The 22,297-nt window shown below is 44.0% G+C and overlaps 1 protein-coding gene across 9 annotated transcripts in view; it reads left to right on the top strand.

The window, feature by feature from the left end:
* Positions 1–208: 208 nt before the first annotated feature.
* Positions 209–22,297, top strand: part of PLCE1 (phospholipase C epsilon 1) — a 256,592-nt gene continuing 234,503 nt past the window's right edge. For 6 of the 9 annotated variants that reach the window (XM_053305934.1, XM_053305933.1, XM_053305932.1 and 3 more), the window contains exon 1: positions 6,238–6,439. The gene's annotated coding sequence lies outside the window, so the exon portion shown is untranslated. Of the gene's footprint in view, positions 468–6,237; positions 6,440–6,499; positions 6,751–22,297 lie in introns of those variants that run through there. The other 3 variants (XM_053305927.1, XM_053305928.1, XM_053305929.1) reach the window with 3 other exon arrangements.

Below are 22,297 nucleotides of genomic sequence, written 5' to 3'. Positions count from 1 at the left end.
TTTTTCACTGGACAGAGAAAGCAGGGTGTAAAAAAGGCACCTTGTGTGAAACTGCTGGCAAGGCTTGGAAGTGAATGAAAAGCTCCACACGTTCTGAACTCAGCAGCTCGGCTTGGTTATTGAGCCCTGGAAGCCCAGTCAGCTCAGACATTCCAATGTAGTGAGGCAGGCAGGCAGGCAGGCAGCAGCGGCAGGGACTCTCTACACAACCCCACCACTCTGCTGCAGACAGTCAAATGAGAGGGAAGCCAACTCCTTCTGGAGCAGATGAGCAGTAGTGCATCCTCCTCCGACGCCCCCGCCGGGCTTTCTTTCGCACTCTGTGCGTGCGGATGAGAGCTGGACCCACACAACCATGGCACGGGACCAGGTTCCGCTGTGCGGAGATGGGAAGACGCCGCTCTTCGCTGATACGGAGCCGCTGGGAATTCCCACTTAGTTCGAAGCAAGCATTCTGTGCCTCTGAGGTAAGGGAAGGAGGACGTGCAACTGGCGGAGGGGAATCAGCTGTCTTTCCCCGTGTAGTTTTTAGCCAGATCCTTTCCCAAGTGCTGGTGTCTGTGGCATGGAATTCACTTTGAAAAACAAAGCAACCTAAACTAGAAAAAACAAAAACAAAAAAACCAGAGCGGTTGATGGGCATGTCTGTTCTACAGCCTGCGAGTAAAGAACTCGGATTATCAGTCAGCCAGTTTGTAATCTCCCTAAAACACTGAGCTGATCCCACTGAAGTCTGGAGCAAGGTTCTGTGCGAGCCCTTTAATTGGTATCCCTGCAGCTCTTCCTATCAGGAGGGAAAGATGTTGAAAGCTTAGCAGAGGACATGTTGATAGACCGGGATGGACCGATTTAGGACGCTGGCGGCGGTGTGTTCCCCTCACTATGTAAACTGGCTAGAGAAGGTTGGCGCTTCGGGAGCAACGAGAGATCCAGGAGATCGATCCAGTCTGTCTGGCTAACATGATCGCCTATTGGAGGTGCAGTGCAGCCCAAGCCAATGCAGGTTTACTCGGAAGTAAGCCCCCTTGTGCGAGTCTCAACAAACGAGTTCACTGCAGCCTAAAGCAGGAGAGGAGGAGGAGGAGGAGGGCGCGCATACATAGAACTTCGTAGAGCGAGAAGGACGTGCTATATATTTGCGCTTAGATGCATTTTATATGTTTTATATGTTTATAAAATGCTTGTAGAAGAAGAACTTCACAGAGGCAGAAAGAAATGCTATATAGCAGTTTAGCTTGGCTGTACCTCAGGATTTACCTATCGTTCGCCCCCTGCCCCGCTCCGCCCCGCCCCCTCGCACGTGCGTAGTGGTAGGAGAGGGAAACTCCGTCCCTCCACGTGGTGGATTTCATTTCCCTCTCTTTCGAGCGCAAGATGCAGTTAGTGCGGGTAGGAATCTGCTGCTCTGAGTAACCCTATCGGTCCAAGCGAGTTCCCGTTACTGACTCCGAGATCGAGGAAGAAGATCTTTTATCTTTTCTTTCCTCTCTGTATTGACCCAGATCACGTCAGAAAAAAGAGAGTCCGGTCGCTTCTTTCAGAAGTGCAATGACAATCACTTAGGATGTGCGTGATTGCCGAGGGTCCCCTCAAGGACGGTGAAGCGGCTGTCTCACGCACTCTGGGAAGGGGTGCACTTGTGTCACTTTTAGGTGGGCGTTGGAATAATCGTCTGCAGCACTGGGGAGGGAAAGAACTGCCGCCCTAAAAACAAAGATGCTAATTTTCCCCCATATCCTGCGAGCTTCTGAGGATTTGCTAAGGGGGGGGGGAGTTCCTTTGGTACAATGATTATTTTGGTTACAGGCTGCTCCTAAGTTGCAGGCAATTTGTTGCACCTGGGAAAATAAGGCACTTCTCTAAGACAATGCGTTATTTGCTGCTGGGATTGGTGCAGAGTAGATAGATCAAGAGGGTGCGTGAGTCTCATAGACACCTTCTGGCTGTTATTTGTGATGCTATTGGTGTTGAGAGATGCACACTCATCTCCCCTTCCTTGCCAGTGCCCACACCACTTCAGTCACAATCTGGTTGTTTATTATAACAAAGCGATAGATATTAAAACCACAATGGAATATGTGACTTAAAAACAACAAACATTGCACTGACCACCTCCTCCGACTGGATGTTCAAGAGAAATAAGTAAAATGGTAAAAACTGGTGATGAGTGATGGTGTTCAACCTCTCCTTGCAAGTTGTTTCAATCCTAAAATGGTAAAGTAGGGAGTTAATTTTTGAAAATGCCTTGAAAGTTGTGCAGATCAGAAAAGAAGCACTGTCCTAACAAAAAAAGTAGACTAACTTCCACATCAATCATCCTATGCAGCCATTTAGTATACATGTGGGGGAGGTTGTGACTGGACATATTGGCCCCAGCCGTTCACTCTGTCTAATGTCCACATATAGAGAATATCTGCACAGAAGTCTATAGCTTGAATAGTACACTGTATAGAACATAGTATGCTGATTACATGATTTGCACTTTCTCATATAGGCTTCTGTACTGTACTTTTCTTATGCATGGACATTGGGAGTGCTGAGGAGACAGGACCAGTAGGTATAAAGATTATCCTTCCCTGCAAACATACACTGATGTTTGTGTAGGGATAATGTGTGATTTGTTAATTTTACTTTATTATCTGGGTGTACTTCTTTCCTCCCACACTTGCAACATTTAATTAATTTTTAATAAAGTGACGGGGTGGCACAGTTCTGCTATCTCCTGTCATTTGTAGATAATATAAGAACAGCCCTGCTGGATCAGGCCCAAGACCCATCCAGTCCAGCATCCTGTTTCACACAGTGTCCCACCGTATGCCTCTGAGAAGCTCACAGGTAAGAGGTGAGGGCATGCCTGGAGGTGGCCCATAGCCACCAGACTGGTAGCCATTGATAGACCTGCCCTCCATTAATTTGTGTAAGCGCCTTTTAAAGTCATCCAAGCTAGTAGCCATCACATCCTGTGGCAGAATTCCGTATATTAATTATGTGCTGGGTGAAAATCCAGGTCCTAAATTTGTTCCTAAATTTCCTAGGCTTCATTTTCATAGGATGACCCCTGGTTCTAGTGTTGTGAGAGAGGGAGAAAAATTTCTCTCTGTCCATTTTCTCCATGCATAATTTTATACATCTCTATCATGTCTCCCCTAGTTGCCTCTTTTCCAAACTAAAATGCCCCAGATGCTGTAGTCTTGCCTCATAAGGGAGGTGCTCCAGGCCCTGATAATCTTTACTGCTCTCTTCTGCACCTTTTCCAATTCTAGTTTCCTTCTTAAGATACGGTGACCAGAACTACATGTAGTATTCCAAATGTGACTGCACCACAGATTTGTATAATGGCATTATAATATTAGCATTTTTATTTTCAATGATTTCCATGCATTTTAGTGGTACTGGAATTTGTGGAAATATTGCACTGCACATGGAGGCAATTGAAGACTCTATGTGTGTGCGCCTGAGGTGGTAGATCCAAATGGCACTTCCTGGAAAAAAGTTATCTAACTGTGAGAAAAAGGCTACACTTTTGGTTCCCAAAACCTGACATCACACTGTGCCTCGACTAGCAAGGCTAGTCAAAGATGTGTATATCCTAAAATACACTTAGGCTCACCCCTGATTTCTCCAATAACTGATGTAAACACAATCAGTGTTGAATTTCTGCAATGAAGGATGCCTTTTTTCAAGTCTTATTACAAGTCAGAGCCTATGCCCTAAAAGCCTTACTCCTAATCCTTCTTTCGTGGACAGAGGAATAGGCAGCCTGTACATCCTCAAAAATACCATTTTATTATTTCGCATATTCCTGTTGGCTGGCTCATATAAAGCCTTGAATAAAATCAGCCCACTTTGGGGCTGGTATCAGTGCTTTGCCATGTGAGATTTGTTAGTTAACTGTTAACAATGGCTTGACATCTTTCTCAGTTGGCACATGTGCACGCTTTTTTATGAAGTAGTTTGCCTGAGCCTTTTGTTTTGTAGATTTTCTTCACAGAACTTCCCTTTCTGGAATGATAGGTGTGTTCACTTCACACTCACACTCTGAAACAACCAGTTTATTGCAGAAGTAAAGTGTTTCATTTGATAGGTGTGAATGTACAGCAGGAGCAATGTTCTCCTCACTGAATTTGCAGAGCAGATAGCAGACAAGAGGAATATGTTATTACTGGAGTTATTGCAGTTGGAGGGTAGGTAGAAACACACCAAGCATTTCCTTCCGGATGCACTTTAGGCCTATATTACCAAGTTTTTAAAATAAACAAACAAACCCCAAAACAGGCCCCAAAAGAAGAAGATGGTTGTCATAGCCACAAATGGCTATGACAACCATCAATTAGTCTACAACTCAGTTTTCTAGTAGAAGTGTCCTCTACATCCTGCTCCTATGGCATGTTTACTCAAAAGTCAGTCCCATTGAATTCAATGGCTGATATCCTGACTAATGAAATGCTTGCACATCTAGGGGCCGGGGTGATGGTGGAGGGTGGTGGGTTACTCCAGGAGTCCTTGTATAACTTCCCCTGTGCAAGGACAGTTGCACAAGCGCCTGTGTGCAACTCTCTGCACTCTGAAAGGGTCTGCAAGAGCTGAAACACATTGCTGTCCCTCAGTTTCTGCTCTTGCTGGAGTGCAGGAAATTAGTTGAACTCTAAGGCCTCTTGCACAACCTCACAAGTACAGGGGGACTGGGGGAGTTGAATGAGACCTGCGTGCCTGGTGCCCTCCTGCAGCCCTTAGAAACACAAGCATTTCTTTAGTGAGAATGTCAGTCACTAAGACTTGCCAGCAAACGGGCATAGCTAGAGTGGAGGGGGCCATGTTTGCCCCAGCAGCCACTCGGAGTGAGGGAGATAATGAAGAAAATAGGAAGGGGTAGAGTTGGGGAGCCCGTGTTCTTTGAGCCCAAACTGGCTGCACAGTTCCCTCTGTATTGTGGGAGGGACTGTAGAGCTCAGGAATAAAGTCGGAGGCTCAACGCTTGGCACCAGTGGTGCCCCTAGGTAGTTTTGGAGCCTAAAGGCCTTTGGAGCCCCCCCCCCTGCAGGTTAAGCATCATTTTTAACACGCAGCCCAGGACAAACTAAAGAGGATTGCCCCCCCCCCGGGGGTGTGGAGAGGCCCTCGACTCTGGAGAGCTGCTGCTACTCTGTGTAGACCAGGGGTGCACAACTCAAATACCCTGGTGGGCCGGAATCAACCATGACTTGGTATGCAGGGGCCAAGGTAAATTTTCAGCACATTAATGATCACATTGAAATTATTAAAAATATGAATGAAAACAATTATTAGTTACCCACAGCATGAGGGAGGGAAAAGGCTCCTAGCAACCTTTCCTCTTCCCTGTCTCCCATGCACTTGCAAAGCTTGCAAAGGTCAGTTTTGAAAGGGGGCTGAACCCACCAGATCCATGGGCCCATGTGGCATTTTACCCCTCAGCTTAGGCAGCACGATACTTTGGGCCTCCTCAGGGCCCAGCAAAAAAGTCCCTGTGTGCCGGATCCAGCCCCCAGGCCTTATGTTGTGCAGGTGTAGACAATACTGAGCTAAATGGGCCAATAACCTGACTCAGTATTTGGCAGCTTCACATGCATGTGTGAGAGAGGGGAGGGTCATAGCCTTTATCCAGAGTGTGTTTTGGAGCCACTGCTGATCTCAGCATGGCTCTTCAAAGACTAGTCGCCGCCGATGTGGTAAAAGGTACCATTTTTAGTCCTTAAAGTCTTGGTTGTTTTGTGCAACAGACTGACAGCTCCTCAGGAATTTGCCACTCACTACGCAGATATAGGAATTGGAAGTCCAGTTGAAGGAACTGGTAGAACGAGGCGGGCCAGGCGGCTACTGTTTCCCAATAAATGCTCCTCTGTTAACATCATCACCATCATTTTCTTTCCTTATAACGTTCCTCATCGCTTTACGGAGATCTTGCGGGTGTAATTAGCCGGGGGTGGTCCAGGTCGGGACCGCATTTCACTTTCTCGCGTAGGGAAGCAGCCGCCACCGCCACCATCGGCCTCACCGCGCCTCCGAGACTCGTCGCCTCTCTACTAGGCTTCTTCCCGCCCAGCTGGGCGTTGTGAGCCTGGCCAGTCACCTCCTCCTCGGTCAGCCCTAGCCGGCAAACAACGGATCCCCCCCTCCTCTCTCTCCAGCAGAGTTCTGGGAACCGGAGAGGGCGAAAGGGGGGGGAGCGGAGCGCGCTCTGTCTCTCCCTCCGCCCGCTAAGGCGGGAAGCCTTTTTCGATAGGACAGAGGGAGAGAAAAGCTTTCTTTAAACGCAGCGAGGGTGGGTGGGATTTTCTCCCCCCCCCGGGAAGCTGCACCGTACTTAGGCGCTAGTGCAATCAAGCCAAGCCGCTAGGGGAGGAGGACGATGCTGAGAAGACAGCGGAAAGGTGCTGCTTCTTCCAGTTCTTCCGCGCTGCAGAGTTTTCTCCCAGAAAGGGTGAGACGCTTTCCTGGTTCTTTGCCCGAGGGCTTTGGCTTGGAATTATTCTCTCCTCAGGTCTTAGTCCGAGGGCGACTTTGAGCGTGGCGGCAGTCCTGTTACGGGAAGGCGAGCCCACCTTCACGTGGTTTCTGAAGCCCGGAGGATTTAAGGCGGGAAGAATCGGGCAGTGTCCTGGCGAAGTTTTCTCTTGCACGCTGACTGTGATCGTGGCATGGGGCAGCAGGTTGCTTGCTTGCCTGCCAGCCCGCCCCCCATCCTCCCGTGCTTTCTTGATAGGTAAACAATCAACTTGAACAGCTTTGACGGTACCAGGCTTTTAAAATATCTATCTATCTATCTATCTATCTATCTATCTATCTATCTATCTATCTATCTATCTATCTATCTATCTCCATAGGGTAAAACACCCCTGCTAACTGGGCAAGAAGCACCTCTTTAAAGTGTCGGTTGCCTTAGCAGGAAGAAAGCAACTGTTTTATCCAGCCCCAGGATAGTGTTTCACAAGTGGCTGTCTGTTTCCCGTGGCTGTTAGATTGTGTGCCCTTTTGGACAGGACAGAGGTGCACCTAAGTAATTTTGGAGCCTGGACCTAAAGGCCTTTGGAGTGTACCGCGCCCCCCGCGCTATAAGTAAAGCATTATTTTTTAACATGTAGGTTCTTAAGGGCACAAACCACACCAACCAGGACAGACTACGGAGGATTTGGGGGCTCCCAGAGGGTGTGGGGGCCCTGGACTTTGGCCCCGAAGTCCAGGGGTAAGAGCGCCTCTGCTTTTGGGACAGGAAACAATTTTTAATACTTTTTGCCATGTAAACCACTTGAGCACTTAGTATATTCATATTTTAGTAGTAGTAGTAAGTAGTGAAAAGCTTCAGCAGCTGATTGCTGCAGATCTATTCCTTAGGATGGAGATGGAAGTAAGAGCAAAAACTCAGGTTCAGCTTGCTGAAAGTCTTAATTTCTCATTGCTGTTAAAGACTGTAAGCTTTCCTAGACTAAAAATTAAGCTGTAGAAATATAATTAAATATACATTTTAATCTTTTAAAAAACGGCTTCTAATGTACATATATCAAGGTATTGACTCAAAATATATTAGTAATTTTATTTAATAATAACATTAATATAAGTGGCTTGTTTTCAATCCTCTGCTTTTTACTATAACTCTCTAGCCATGCATATTTGTTTTGTCACAGAGAAAAGCGATTAGATGGAGAGGATAGATGGGTAAAAATGGTAGACATTCCTCTCACTGCTTCTTCACCACAACTTTCCCCCTCATTCCTCCAATTTTGCAGCAGTTTGATGAAGACCCATTTCCATCTGTGAGTCTCCACCCTGAGATATGTGAATATCCAGGCTCTTTCTTAATTTGTCTTATTTTCTTGTTCCTCCATGCTGGTGTGCGCATACAAGGCTGTTCCATTAAATTAGATTAAGAGTTTGGGAATGAGCCACGAGATTGTGCTTTCTCTCCTAACCTCTCCTGTCCCTTAACCTCACTCACCCCGTTAACTGCAGTTAATGACTCATCCAAACTGACATTAACTGTGGTTGAGGCTAACTAGGTTTGCTGCTTAACCAAGATTTTAACCAAGTGAAATACTGGTTCGGCAAAGGTTGAGTTTATTGCTGAAAACTGGTGGAGCTCTGTGAAGTATGTGCTTCCCCTCTGATAGCAAGCTGCACAAGAGTTCTCGGTGGCATTATTATTATTATTGTATTTATATCCCGCTCTTCCTCCATGCAAGGCGGATTGGGCTGTCTTCTAAAAGTATATGAGATAGTGAGCTTTTGCTACAGCTTTTCTACAATGCTCTGTGCCATCAGTCCATCACACACAAGCTGTCTGCCCAAAGTCAGCCACAACTGTATTGCATGATGCATGGCCCTCACATGGCAAGACCGTCAGGCTGCATCCAGGCTAGCATGGTATGGCCTTGCTAAAAAAAAATCCTGCCTTCCCTTCCATTTGTGACCCATCAACCCCCACTCTCCGCTTTCAAGGTTTGCTTGGTGTCTCTGAGCTTCCCCCCCTCCACACTACACACTTTTTAGAAGACAAGTGCTCCGTCATGAAACGTATATAAATATTGTTTATATCCAATGAATAATATTTGCATTGTCTTGGTTGAAACCTTGTATGTGGTAGCTATTTTAGTAATATGTAAAAGCAGGATTGCAGCAGGAACTTCAGGAGGCCCTCTTTATATGTGGGGGGTTCCGTTCCCACCTATTTCCACGGATAACAAAACTGAAAAGAGACCTTAACTCTATGGGGATTGGGGGATTAGGTTCTGAAGCACACTGAAGTGTACTGAAAATGACAAGAAAAAGCAGGGGAGAGGCAGAAATAAGCACAGTACCTTGTTCTTCCGCTCTCCAGCAATGCCTCCAAAACTTCCAAATCCTCCGATTGTGTGTGTTTTTATAAATGGTTTATTTTTTTGGCTGAAAAGAACCACAGAATGGCTTAGCACTACAAAATGGCATCAGGAAATGACATCAGAAGTCATTTCCAGCCACTCATGTACCATGGATAGGTTGAAAATAACTCTATTTTTGCCCCACGAAAACTGTCTCTATAACCCAGCTGTGGATATGCAAAACTGTGGGTGCCAGGACCACGGATAATGAGGGCCACTTGTTTTGTCAATAGAAAGTATAACTGGATTAGTGTTGTTAAAATATGAAGTGTCACTAATTTATGCGCATGCGTTTTTACTTCGATTTATTTTTATTGTATTAAAGGCTTTGGGCACAGGCCAGTTTTGTTATGGGAAAAGTACTGCTTTCACTTGCAATTTAACTCTGTTTTATTGTGTGTGTGTGTACCTTGAGGGTGTAACTGACTGAATACTCATTATGAAAAGGCAGTAAAGCTTGTATAGTACAGTGCCTTGTTGCAATACACCTGGTCATATCTTTCCCAAGCAGCTAGTTCACAATCCTTATTCTGCCAAACACCAGGTTGAGTTTTAATGTTCTTTCTTGGCAGAATATCTGTTTTACCTCATTGCCAGTGAAAGTAATTGAGATGGTAGACTAGGCTGTTCCACTAAAGGCATGGGGATCACAGTTTAAATGCTCCATTAGTTGAAAAGAAAATCGGTGAAAATAGAAAATGTGTACAGCAAGGAAAGAGGTAGGGTGGGGTGGAACCTTTGTACTAGCAGGGATTTACGTGGGAGATTTATTTATTTTTAATGGCTTCCTCTGCCAGCAATGGTACAAGCTACTTTATGGCCTTATTCTGCTTCATGTGGCAGGGTCAGTTATCATCAGTCCTGCTGGATTTATGATTTTTATCACTGACTGCTTTTATCATTGTTGATTTTGTAATGTTGTTTTATTGCATCGTTTTAATGGTTTGATTTGTAGCCACTATGGGTTATAATATGAAAAGCAGGGTGGAAATTTTATTAACGATTAAGCAACAATGAATATGACTTTAAAAAAAATAGCCTTGGTGTCAGGATTCTGATCTGTGCTTTGGCACTGACAGGTCTTGTGGTGGTTTGTTAGTGGACCACTGGGCACTACTGCATGGGATGGAAGCTGAGAGTGTCAGAGGTGTTGGGCTGAAATGCAGGTATGTGGCAGCAGAGTGGGTAGCAGTGCCTAATGTAGGCTGCCAATGTCAGAAAGTCTGCACAGGACACTGCTACTACTCAGCAGCTGTGAACCTTTGTAATGCTAACGTAGCAACCCCCACTGTTTCATGCAACCTTTATTAGGGGTTGACCGCCTTTCCCTTGCAGTGGCACACCTGCAGAATCTGGTGGTCCACTAGCAAACTACTGCATGAGCTCCTGCTGTGCTTTGGAGGTTCTCTTCTTTCTAATAAACTGTAACAGCACAACAAGGCTATCCTAAATGTGGACTTAGCCTGACTTAGGGCTTATCGTTGTAATCAGTGAATGTGTGCCTCAATTGAGTTTGTTTGTTCGTACACTTGTTTCTGAAGTCACTTAAGTTCACTCCAGTTATGATAACATATATGCAATTAATTTGAGGCAGGAGCAGCTTTCCTGCAAACATTACCCAAACAGCTGTGTTGCTGTTTGGGTAATGGGTTTGGTTTTTAAATAGGGACAGAGTAGAAGTAATGAAGTGGTTGGGTGTTTCAGTGGAAGAAGTTGCTAGCTTTGCAAAAAGGCAGAACGATATAGCAGGGCAGTGCTCACCTTCCAGAACAACAACAGCAGTAAATAAAGCTGATGCTGGCATGAGGGGTTAGCTCCTCGCTGTTCACACATCACAGCCAATATCCAGTAGGTAAGGTAAAGTTGCGCTGTTGAGTCAGTGTCGACTCCTGGCGACCACAGAACCATGTGGCTTTCTTTGACAGAATACAGGAGGGGTTCACCATTGCCATCTCCCGTGCAGTATTAGATGATGCCTTTCATCATCGATATAGGTGTTTCCCATCCTCTGCCTGATACAGGTGTTTCCCATAGTCTGGGAAACATACCAGTGGGGATTTGAACCGTAACCTCTTGCTCCCGAGGCAAGTTGCTTTCCTGTTCCGCCATTAGGTGGCTATCCAATAGGTACCCATTGTAATTATCCAGACACACATCATGCAGCAATAGCTGTCTGGAGAAAGAATTATAGTTTTCCATTTAAAAATCTTGTGCCTCAAATGCTTAGACAATGCAATATCCATTCAGCAGAAACACTGTTTTGAGCGGGGAGGCCTAGCTTCCATTTATGCAAATAACAATTGTGAATTTGGATTGTATCTCTTATTGGCTTTCATTGTATTGAAACCATTTTAAATCTACATGCTTTATGTTGACTGATTTGTTGATTGGGTAGTTTGTGGATTAGATTAATGTTCAGATATTTATCTTATTATTGAACTATTCCTGTAGCATCATAGAGGGGTATCTATCCACCTATCATCTGTGTATGTGTGCTTAGTATTTAAAGCATTTCTTTGGAAAGAATGCTTTAATTCTGCTAGTGTGCACAAGTGCTGCATAACTTGCATCTAATAATAGCGCGGGTTTTAAAGAGATGATTCTCCAGTTGCATGTGACCTTGCTTAGTGGTATAGGACTTTGCTGTTTGTTTTGGACAGTAGCAGTGCTCTGATGAGGGGCATTTCCCCCCACAGTGTTTCACTTCATTTGTGCAACTGTGGACAACAAAACTGTGATCAGAATTCAACCTTTTACTACAAGACAGGGTTTCATTGGCTTAGTTGATTGACTGTTTCTCCACACCAGTTTAGGACAACAACAGATGGCATTTAAACAATTTCCTTCTTAGATATCATCTTGCGGAGTAGGGAATAATGTTGTGGTGTAGAGTAAAAGGCACTTATGTATGCCAGGCTTTAAATGCTTATGAAGAGCTAGTGACCCACATATGGTATTCCGTTAGCTGGTGTTGGTCCCCATCTGCTTGTTAAGATGGAAAGAAAAAGCCATAGTTCTCTTTGCCTTTCTGAGAAAATAAAAGCTGTTATTTGGTCAGGTTTCATTGGCACATGGTTGAAAAGGATGAATTTATTAAGTGCCACTGGACTTGTTTGTAGTAGAGAATACTCCATATTACAACTTTAATGAAAAAGGAAACATTAAAGATGTTGGAACTTTTAGCAACCAGTGGTAACATACAAGTTAAATAAAAGCCATCTCTTTCAGATGATTCTCTGAAATTTACCTTTGAGAATTTGTTGTGCTGTATATGCACATAATTTAATGGATTAATTGGTTAAATGCCAGGCAGAGAGAAAATTAAAAACAACAACAACAATTTAATTAACCCTATCATATTTTGATATATTATACAGTACTGGCACAGTTGTGCCAGTATAGTTAAGACAGAGAGTAGTTTCAACATCCCACCATTATAAGCCCTGAACATTCTATTGCTTATATAATCAAAACCATTTGTCTGATCTGCCTGGCCACCAGCACATATTCACTAGGTGACAAGACATCCCCTTGCAAATTTGGTGAAGATCCATTGAAAAATAGCTTGGATAGAGCAGTTTAAAGTCTATCTTTTGAACAAGGGTTTAAAGGCAGCAAGTCTGGTTTCCAGGGCAACCCGGAGAGACCATATTATGCCTGTTTTGAAACAGCTGCACTGGCTGCCAATATGTTTCCCAGCAAAATACAAGGTGCTGGTTATTACCTTTAAAGCCCTGAACGGCTTAGGTCCAGGTTACCTTAGAGAGCGCCTTCTTCGGTCTGATCCCCACTGCACGATAAGATCATCTGAGGAGGTCCGGCTCCAGTTGCCACCGGCTCATCTGGTGGCGACCCAGAGGCGGGCCTTCTCTGTAGCCGCTCCTGGGCTTTGGAATGCGCTCCCTGCAGACATCCGTAATTTGAATTCTTTATTGGAATTTAGGAGAGCCCTAAAGACCTACCTGTTCGGTCTGGCCTTCCAGTGCTCTGAAATTGTTTTAAAGGGTCTTTAATGTATCGGGTTTTTATAAGGTTTTGAATTGTTTTATTTTTTAGCTGCTTTATTGTATTTTAAAAATTTTTATGCCCGGTCATTGAATGATTTTAACTGTTTTATGATGTTTGTGAACCGCCATGAGCTATTTTGTAAGGGCGCTCTAAAAATTGAACAAATAAATATTTATTATCTTTATTTATTTATTAAACAAACAAACAAACAAACAAACAAACAAATAATAAAGGTTCTTTTGGACTGAGGAAGTGTTATTTAAATGATTTTGTAATACATTTGCATAGTTTCAGCCTTTAGACTGCATGCCAGAAAAGTGCCTTTTGTATATCCCTCTGTGGGGCCCAATTGATGGTTATTTCACAATTGATTCTCAAAGTTGCCACCTGAAGTTTTTTTGACTATTCACATCTCCTTGACTGTTGGAGGCTACTGATCTGGAGTTGCCAGATTGAGTAACTTTTATCAGCATGGAAACCCATCAACCTAGAGGCTATAGGGGAAATTCTGGGTCCTCTGCACTGTACATGGATACATCTTTTACGGTGCAGATCCTTTAGCTCAAGCCAATAGACAATTAACAAAATTTGAAGAATTGGCTTTGGGAGCCTTGAACTCCCTTAAAGGTGTGGTTTCAAAATTATATGACCTGATTATAAACCACACATTTAACTCTCTACCTGGCCTCAAAGTATCTTTGGAAAATGACTTCCAACAGGAAATCGAAGACCAGGAGTGGCTGAACATTTGGAAATGCAAGCCAGTTACTTCCTTCTTGGCCCAAATTAAGGAAAACTTTCTCAAAGTTTTTCATCGATGGTACCTGACCCCAGTAAAGTTAGCACACATTTATAAAAACTGCTCCCCGCTTTACCGGAAAGGTTGTGGGTTGAAGGAAGCCTATTTTCATCTTTGGTGGACCTGCCCCAGGGTCTTCCACTTTTGGTCAGAAGTATTCTCAGAGATGAACAAAATCACAAATTAGAAAATAGGTTTATGCCCCCAGCTGGTGTTAGTAAATATATTTTCTGGGGTCAACAGAAATTAAACCATGTCGATTGATAACTGGTGTAAGCATCTATGGCATATCGCAATATCAGAAAAGTTATCTCATATTATTTGGTCTCTTGCAAATCAGTCTACAAATAACTCTTTTTATGTTGTATGGTCAGATTTTATTCATTACACCAATTGGGATAATTATGGTTGTCTTCTTACCCAGATAATATTAGAATGTGGATGCATAGCTGAACTGGGGTTTGTTGTACGATGTTTTGCCATTTGTGTTTGGATTAATTTTGTTTTGCATTGTAAATTTTCTTGTAATAAAGTTTAATTAAAAAAACCCCAACAACAATTGATCCTCAAAGTTGCATTTTTAAGAGGCTGAAAAATGCATCTTTACTGCTAGAATATGCAGTAGGACTTTTAAAGCTGCAGTGCCCACAGCATTGCCCACAACCAATATGGCAGTCAGCTCCTTTCCTGTCCGAATCTTGGGAGCATAACCCTTCAGTTTCCTTCCCATCCCTCTTCTTTCCTCCCCACTGCACCTCTTAATACTGCTCCTTTGCCTTAGAAAAAGTGCTATTCAACTCGGGTCATTGGTTACTCCATGGCTGTCAGTTTTTCAAAACCCACATGCATTTTATCCCGACCTTCAGCCAAAACCAGTGCGCTGCTCTGTGCAGCCAGGTGTAAGTGGGAGGCAGAGGGAAGGAGACATGCTCCATGTAGCTAGTCTGCGAAGGGCTCCTTTGGGCTCCTCTAGGCTGCTGCTTGTGTGTGTGTGTGAATGTACCCACACTTTGCCTGATGTAGACAAGTTTCCAGGACTGAAATTGCCTTGAATCTGTTGGATATTATTTTAAGACTGCAGGTAAAAAAGTGGCCTTTTGGGGTAGCACTGTTCCTTGCAGAGATGCATCAGGCAGAAATTCATCAGGGGTGTCTCTAGGAAGTGATCGAGGAAGATGCAGCTGGATCTGTCTGCCTGGATGCATCCCTCCCTAGCCAAATGTTTCACTGAAGGACCAAGGCAAAGTGTGGGTGCATGGAGCCTCATTTCTAAAGCCTGCATGATTTACGAGACTGTACAAAGTATTTACAGTTTTTGTGGCATGGAAGTTAAGATGGGAACCTTGACTTGGAATTTCCATGCTTTTTAGAGGATGAGTGAAAATGTAAGCCCATCTTAACTCTCGTTTTAAACTGGAGATTTTTTATTACTTAATTTCTAGTTTCTATCCAAAATGACAGGCAACTTTGAGGAAGCTGCTGCAAGAATAAAGGGTTGTTTTTAGCCTACAGCAAGGCAGTCTGCAGTCCATTTTGATTCAGTGGATCTCACATGCCTACAACTGATGTAAGATGCATAGAACCAAAGTGCTTATCTGAAAAGTTGTTGCTGTGGCATAAATAACACGGAATATGTCTGATTCAATTTCAGTAGTAACATATTTGTACTATTCCCTAATAATTTAAATTTATTTGTACTATTCCCTTATGATGGTGAACAAATGTGTGGATTATGCTAGAAATAGTTGACTAATGACATTATGTAAATGATTGTGACACAGCTTAAGCAAAAGTAATGAGCTGTATGTGAACTGGGAGGCCTAGCTTATGTTCATTCTTCTGACACATGTGACCGTAGATAAGCTCATAAAGTCTGGAATTACAAGCAATTTTTTTAAATGAATATACAGCCCCCAAAATACTTATCCTAACTTTCTTGGAAGTAACTTCTAATCCTCCTTTTCAGCTTCTATACTGTCTCTATGGAACAGTCTCTAAAAAGTAGATAAAAATATTGAGATAATATTGAGATAAAAATAAAATGTCTTCAGAATGTTGTGAACTTGCAGCTGATAATCTGTTCTTGAAGAGACATAGTACTATATAATACTGTGACGAAACTGTTGGGAATTCTCTCTGGTAAGAGATACCCTTCTATTACAGCAGAGTGCACACAGGCAAAACACAGCGGAATCTGCCCAGGCATGCGTTTTTGCTGAGAGCAAAAGAAACTTGGAGCCAGTTCATAGTTTCTAATCAATATAAGGAGTCTTTATTGGAGAACTCTATTCTAGATATGAAAGTGGAGAGATAGAATCTCTAATCTATATAGCTAGCTGGATGCAGAGAGATGTTGCATGCATCTCTGCACACATGGTGCAGAGAGAGAGGCGAGCATGTGTGTTAGGGAGAAGAAGGAGAGAGAGAGAGAGAGAGAGAGAGAGAGAGAAGCAAGCAGGAAGGAAGTCCCTGAGAGTAGCAATCTGCATATCAAAGGGATAGTGTCAGAGCAGCAGAGAGAAGGGATGACCAATGTCTTGACCCCCTAGCCCTCTGACTCACTAATCTGTTCCCCACTGTCATTGAGGCATGAGGCAGAGCAGAGTCCTTCACTTCCAACAGAAACAGGGTTACTCTATGCTTTCCTGGGATCAACCCTCAGTAGAGAGATTGTTTTGATCTCAGTCTAGAAGCAACATCACTTCTTCAAGGTAGGCTGCCACCAGTTGAAGACTGATCTAAAATCACTGACTAGGCTTAGACTCAGCTTCAACAACCGATAACTGTGTGGTTTGCCTTCCCCCTCTTTAATCGCTATAAAATAGGCTGACAGAGTTTGCAAGCAGAAACACCTGAACCACACCATTTTGTCACCAGTACAGTCCTTAGTTGCCAGCAACCAGGCACCATGTTACCAGCTGCTACTAGTGTTCAGAAACGCACTAGTAAAAAAGACAGCTCTTGGATCCAATGGAAAGAGTCAGCCAACCCAGGGTAGATGTTTCCCCTCCAAACTAGAGGTTCCTCCTCTTTAATGAGTCTGAACTTACAAGTCTAAAGGTGAGTCTTACTTGAATTGGTTACCTATTGTGAAAAAAGGGCTTAGGCCTGTAGCTGGATGGCCTTGTCCCCTCAATAACAAAATAAACTGTTCATATTTAATAACAAAAGGGAAGAATGTCTTCCATTCAGAGCACTCAGTGGAGTGTATATGTAAGACATTATTGAGATAAGATGGAGATCTGCGTTTCTTCATAAATACCAATTTTGATATAGCCAAGCTGCTTCCAAAATACACTCCATTTTCATTGCAGATTATAAAATTGATCATGCATTTAGACGTAGTCTAGATGTAAAGATACATAGTAAGGAGCAATAACCATTCTCATTTTTTGGAAATCCAATGTCTGATAAAGGGGTGCTATGAATTCACACTAGTGGGCCCGGGTGAAGAGCATCTGCGCCTCTAGTTGGGCCCAGCCATCCCCCACCCATGCCGGCATGCCTGGCTTTCTGGCTGGCCGACTGGCTGCTCCCCCACACCGCTGTCCCACTGGCCCAGACTGTCCCGCTGCCGCGGGCCAGGCTAGACTAGCCCGCCGCTGCTTCCTCCATGCTGCCAGACCAGGGCCCACCACCGCTTCCTCACCCAAGTGGGCGGGTCAGGGCCAGGCCATCCTGCTGCTGCCTCCCACCTCCTCCTCCCGGGTGGCAGGGCTTTGTCTGCCCGCTGTCTGCCCACCTCCTCGCCGCCACCATTATTTCTCCCCTCTGCCTCCTCTTCCTGGCCTTTGCCTGCTGGCCCTCCAACTCTGCCTCCTGGCCGCCACCATTATTTTTCTCCGCTTCAATGCTGGAACTCTTGCGTGCTCTAGAGCATCTGAGTACTTGATTGCTCCCCTCACCTCAGAGATCTCCCCACCCTTACCTGAGCTGCACTCCTGCTCCTCCTCCATCCCTTTGCTTCCAGCCTCCTCACCCTTCTTGGTCGTGGCTGCAGCATTGCTGCCGCCTATTGGCCAAGCTTCAGCCCCCTATCTCCAGGGACCTCCACATCCTCACCTGAGCCCCGCTCCTGCTCCTCCCCCCCCGGAGCAGCAGCAGTGGTTGACCGGGCCGTTCCTTGCTGCTGCCACCACCATGGCCGCTCGTTCCCCTCAGGCCGCTGACAGGCCCAGGCCCATCCCTTGCCTGCCTGCCTACCTCTGACAATGACCTTGGTAGCCCCAAACAGCATCAGTGGTTGACTGGGCCCTTCCTTCCTTTGCTGCTAGTGCTGCCATGGCCACTCATTTCCCCTCAGGCTGCTGACAGGCTTGGGCCCGTCCCTTGCCCTTCCTTCTGTCTCTCGTCCCCTTCCCTTCTTTTTCTCTCTTTCTCTCTCCTCCACTTGCTCTTCCCCATTCTTTCTTCCCCCTCCCTTCATCTTTTCTCTCCCTCCCTCTCCCTCCCTGAGTTAGCAGATTTTGTCCATCTTGTTTCCTCATCTAATTCACACAATGACAGCCTCCTTCTCCTGAAGGGACTCTTTCCTCCCTCACGACCTGTCCTTTTGCAGACCCCCTGCCTGCTATCCATATATATGTGTGTGTGTGTTTGTGTGTATTCCTCTCCTCTACAATCAAGAACATCTTCCGACCAGTAACAGTTGCATTCCAACTGACCTTAACCATCACAGGCTCCTCCTCCTTATCTGTATATGGAATCACCACAGTGCCACAGGCTCCTCCTCCCTATCTGCATATGGAATCCCCATTGCCCAATCACCATGGTGCTTCTGCTCTCACAGGCTCCTTCTCCCTATCTGCATATGGAATCCCCACTGCCCAATCAGGTGTTTCTGCTTGCAAACTCTGTCAGCTAATTGCCTCCTTTCTGCCACATCCCCACACATGGCCCATATTGGAGAATTAATAACATAGATGATGCATGTCTCTTATAAACTTCACATCTCCTTATCTAAGTTAGTGGAAATTTGTTTTTATTACAGGTACTCCTGTTCCCCACACATACTTATTTCCACCCTTATAATTTCTTAGTATTTGAAGACTGTTCCAGTAAAGAGGAGCAACCACTCATTGCTCATTCAATGGCAAATTAGTTTGTGCCAGACCAGTTGCAAAACGCTGAGCACGCACAAACTACAAAATGTTAAGGACTCCGACCTGAAATTTAGGTGGCCACTAGAATTCCTTTACATTAATTTTACATTTTCAAAGTTGTAAGTAGAATAAAATAGGTTTGTTGACTAGCATGCCCATTCAGTTTAGAAATGGCTATATAAATTCACTTTCTATAGTGCATTAACAATATTCAAAGATAGGCATTTATTTGTAATGTCATTTGTGAAAAGAAAACCTATATATTGTGTGAAGTGTAGTAGTAACATGGTGAAAACATTTCCAGCTTTCATAAACCCATGTTTGTTTTTCAGAATTCAGCATAATATAATTGAAGAGGACTTGTAGTACTTTGGTAGTGGTTTTTAAAAATTAATTATATTTCTGCTGACACGTTTTCTATAAAAAGTATAGTTTCCTATATTAAAAAAAGGGGGTTGAAATATTTGACACTGGAGAAAATCTCATTGAACTTCATGGGATTTTCTTCTGAGTAAACATACATAGGATTGTACTGCAAGGAAGAGAATTAAATTATTCCATGTAGTAATGTAGCTTGCAGTGAGAATGGACTTTTGTGTGTAATCTAGGCACACAGGCTATGGTTTCAGTTCTCAAATTGTTGCTTCATTTAGGTTTAGTGACATGCAGCACTATCCCCCCCCCCCCCGATGATTTGTCCAACATGAAATGCAGTTTATTTGTATTTTTGCACTACTTAAGGGATGTGTTTTAAAAAGCTGTATAGTTATTTTAATAATTTTGGGATTGTGTTATGCCAGGAATGTTGGCTTAGAGTAGGACATAAAACTACAATTTCACTGTAAAACATGGTAAATTGTCATTGCAAGGGCTGTAACTTGGCTGAAAGCAGATATGTTGGTGGAAATATTGTTGGTAATGCCTGAAGAAAGTTGCACAAACTTACCCTAAAGGTGCTAAAATGTTTGTGGAAACATTGGTTAATAGGGCATAGGACAAACAGGTATTTTGCAGCCAAGAATCCTGCTTTAAATATCAAAAATGATCAAGCGGTTAGGCTGCAGTTATCTGACAGGCTATAGAATGTCACTTAGAAAGCTGACCAGTATGGAAATATCCACTGATATAGAAATTGAATGGCTAGAAAACAATTAGACAGAGCTCCAATTGCAGTAATTTAATCTGTTTCAAGTTGCCTCCTTTAGTATAGCTTTTATATTTGTTATCAAGCTGTTGCTGTTTCCTTTATGTCCCCCAATTTTAAATTAATAATGACTTTGTTTTGTAATGTTTTAGGTAATCAGAAGTGCTGTAATTAAGGCAGAAATTGCAAACAGTTAAATTATCTCAAATTCTCAAGGCATAACTATGTATTATAAGACAAACATGGGATTTCCAATCCCATGTTTGGTTTGTAACATTAATACAGGGCAGGGGGAGGAGGATTTGTAGGGATCACTTGGTAGGTTTAACTTTCCCATGCCAGCCAATTGTACTTCACAACTCCTCTCCACTCTAGGCCCATCTTTCTACCAACCAACTCTGTTTGTTTGTTTGTTTGTTTGTTTAATTAAAATATTTATACCCTGCCCCTCCAGTGCACTACTGGTTTCCTATCTTTGCAGAGGTGTATTGGGTCCACCTTCAGTCCAGCCTTCTCCAGATAGTGATCCGTCCATGACAATGACATTAAAGCCTTCTGGACTAGCCTCAGAGCATCACTGTCTGCTGATAAGTCAAAGACAAGTTGACTTATTGCCTGCTGATAAGTCAAAGACAAGTTGAGTTATGGCCTGCTAGTCCACAAGCGTGGACTAGAAATCAGTTGAGATAGACCATGGTCGTAATGGAGGTCATGAGGTCCCAAGCTGCATCAGTCAGAGCAATTTTAGAATGGATGTTAAATTTCCCCAAGACTAACAGCCTTGAGGTCCTCAACACCACACCCAAGACATCAAGCAGCTTAGGCAGGGAGATGATTAGCTGTAATGGGCAGTATACTAACCAAAGCATCTCAACTTTGTCTTGTGACCCCAGCACTGCATACAGGCACTCAGACTGGTCAGAATGGCAGACAGTGCATTTGGTGAGCAAGATAGTCTCTTGTTGAACCAGGACAACCCCACCTCCGCACCCACCCCGCCTTGGCTGACATTGCACCCAGAAACCTGGCAGACACAATTGGGAGATATTTATATTATCTTCCTCATCCAACCAGGTCTCTATAATGCATGCCAGGTCAGCATGCTCATTCAGGATAGCCTCCTGTGTGGCCATGATTTTTGCATTTATGGACCTGGTATTTAACAACACAAGCTTCAGACAGTGGGCTGCTGAGTCAACTGATGGGGTCTTCTTGGATGGGAGAAGGACCAGAGGGTGTGATGGCTTCGACATAGCCAGCATGATTTCCCTTCACCTGGCATGTTCTACTATCCCTGCTGTTTCACCCGCTGCCAAGTATAATCTTGATTAGAAGGGCCTCCTCCAAATTAACACGCCCTCCCAGACACACTTTGTCTGGGAAATAAGCCCAGCTGAGGGAAAACTGCCTGGCTGAGATGTTGTGGGGAGGAATTGATGAGACTAGTTAAGCACTTGCTCTCTTGAATTCTTCTCCGCTGCAGTTACCCAACATAATGTATAGTCTGCTACATCCGCTCTATGTCGAAAGTAAACACCTGGGTCTGTGGTAGTAAAAAAGGCAAAAATACGGGATTCATCTGATTAGAACTCCTTTTTTAAAGATTCTGTGCAATGCACTTTAGCTCTTGCTACACTTGTCAACTCTGTATTACTATACTACTATTGTTTATATATCATGTTTCAATGAAAAAGTTCTCAAAGCGGTTTACATACAAAGAGAACAGTACTCATAAGATGTCCTCCAAAGGGCTCATAGTCTAAAAGGAAACACAAGAAACATTGAAAAGAAGGTGGATAGCCACAGCCACTGAAGGAATGCTGTGCTGGGGTTAACCAGGGCCAGTTGCATGCCCCCCTGCCCTGCTAAATATATAAACAGAATCACCACTTTGAACGCTGCCTCTTTGCCTAAGTAGCAGGGGCTAGTTCGTTTTGACAGAAATACGTTCATATTGGTTTTCAATACTTTCAGTTGTTAAACTACAGTTTCCTGTGGCATCTGAACTGGGAAAGTATGATTTGAGGAATGCCTACAAACAACCTAGTTCATAGGCATCACTTAAACTAAGTTCCCACTTTGATTGTCATAGGAAACATGTGTAACAAATCAGAAGGGTATTGAAGTAAGGCACAAGCCAGAGGAGAAGAGGGCAGGTGTATGCAGGCCATGGTTTGTCAGACTGGGGTTGTTATATCTGAACTGGGATGCAGACTGCCCATTGTTCCTGCCAGCTGAGAGACAGAATGAGGTTGTTTTCACGACCAGCTCTACCTGGGCTAGTGCAGCCCGACCCGGCTAGAACTGGTTGTGAGAACTGCTGGAATCAGTCCCGATCCCAGTGGTCCTCAGTCAGGTAACCCAGGTTTTCAAC

The sequence above is a fragment of the Hemicordylus capensis genome, chromosome 3, assembly GCF_027244095.1.
Source record: "Hemicordylus capensis ecotype Gifberg chromosome 3, rHemCap1.1.pri, whole genome shotgun sequence".
Taxonomy (NCBI): domain Eukaryota; kingdom Metazoa; phylum Chordata; class Lepidosauria; order Squamata; family Cordylidae; genus Hemicordylus; species Hemicordylus capensis.
Note: the sequence above shows the minus strand (reverse complement) of the source record. Positions and strands in the feature narration are given on the sequence as shown.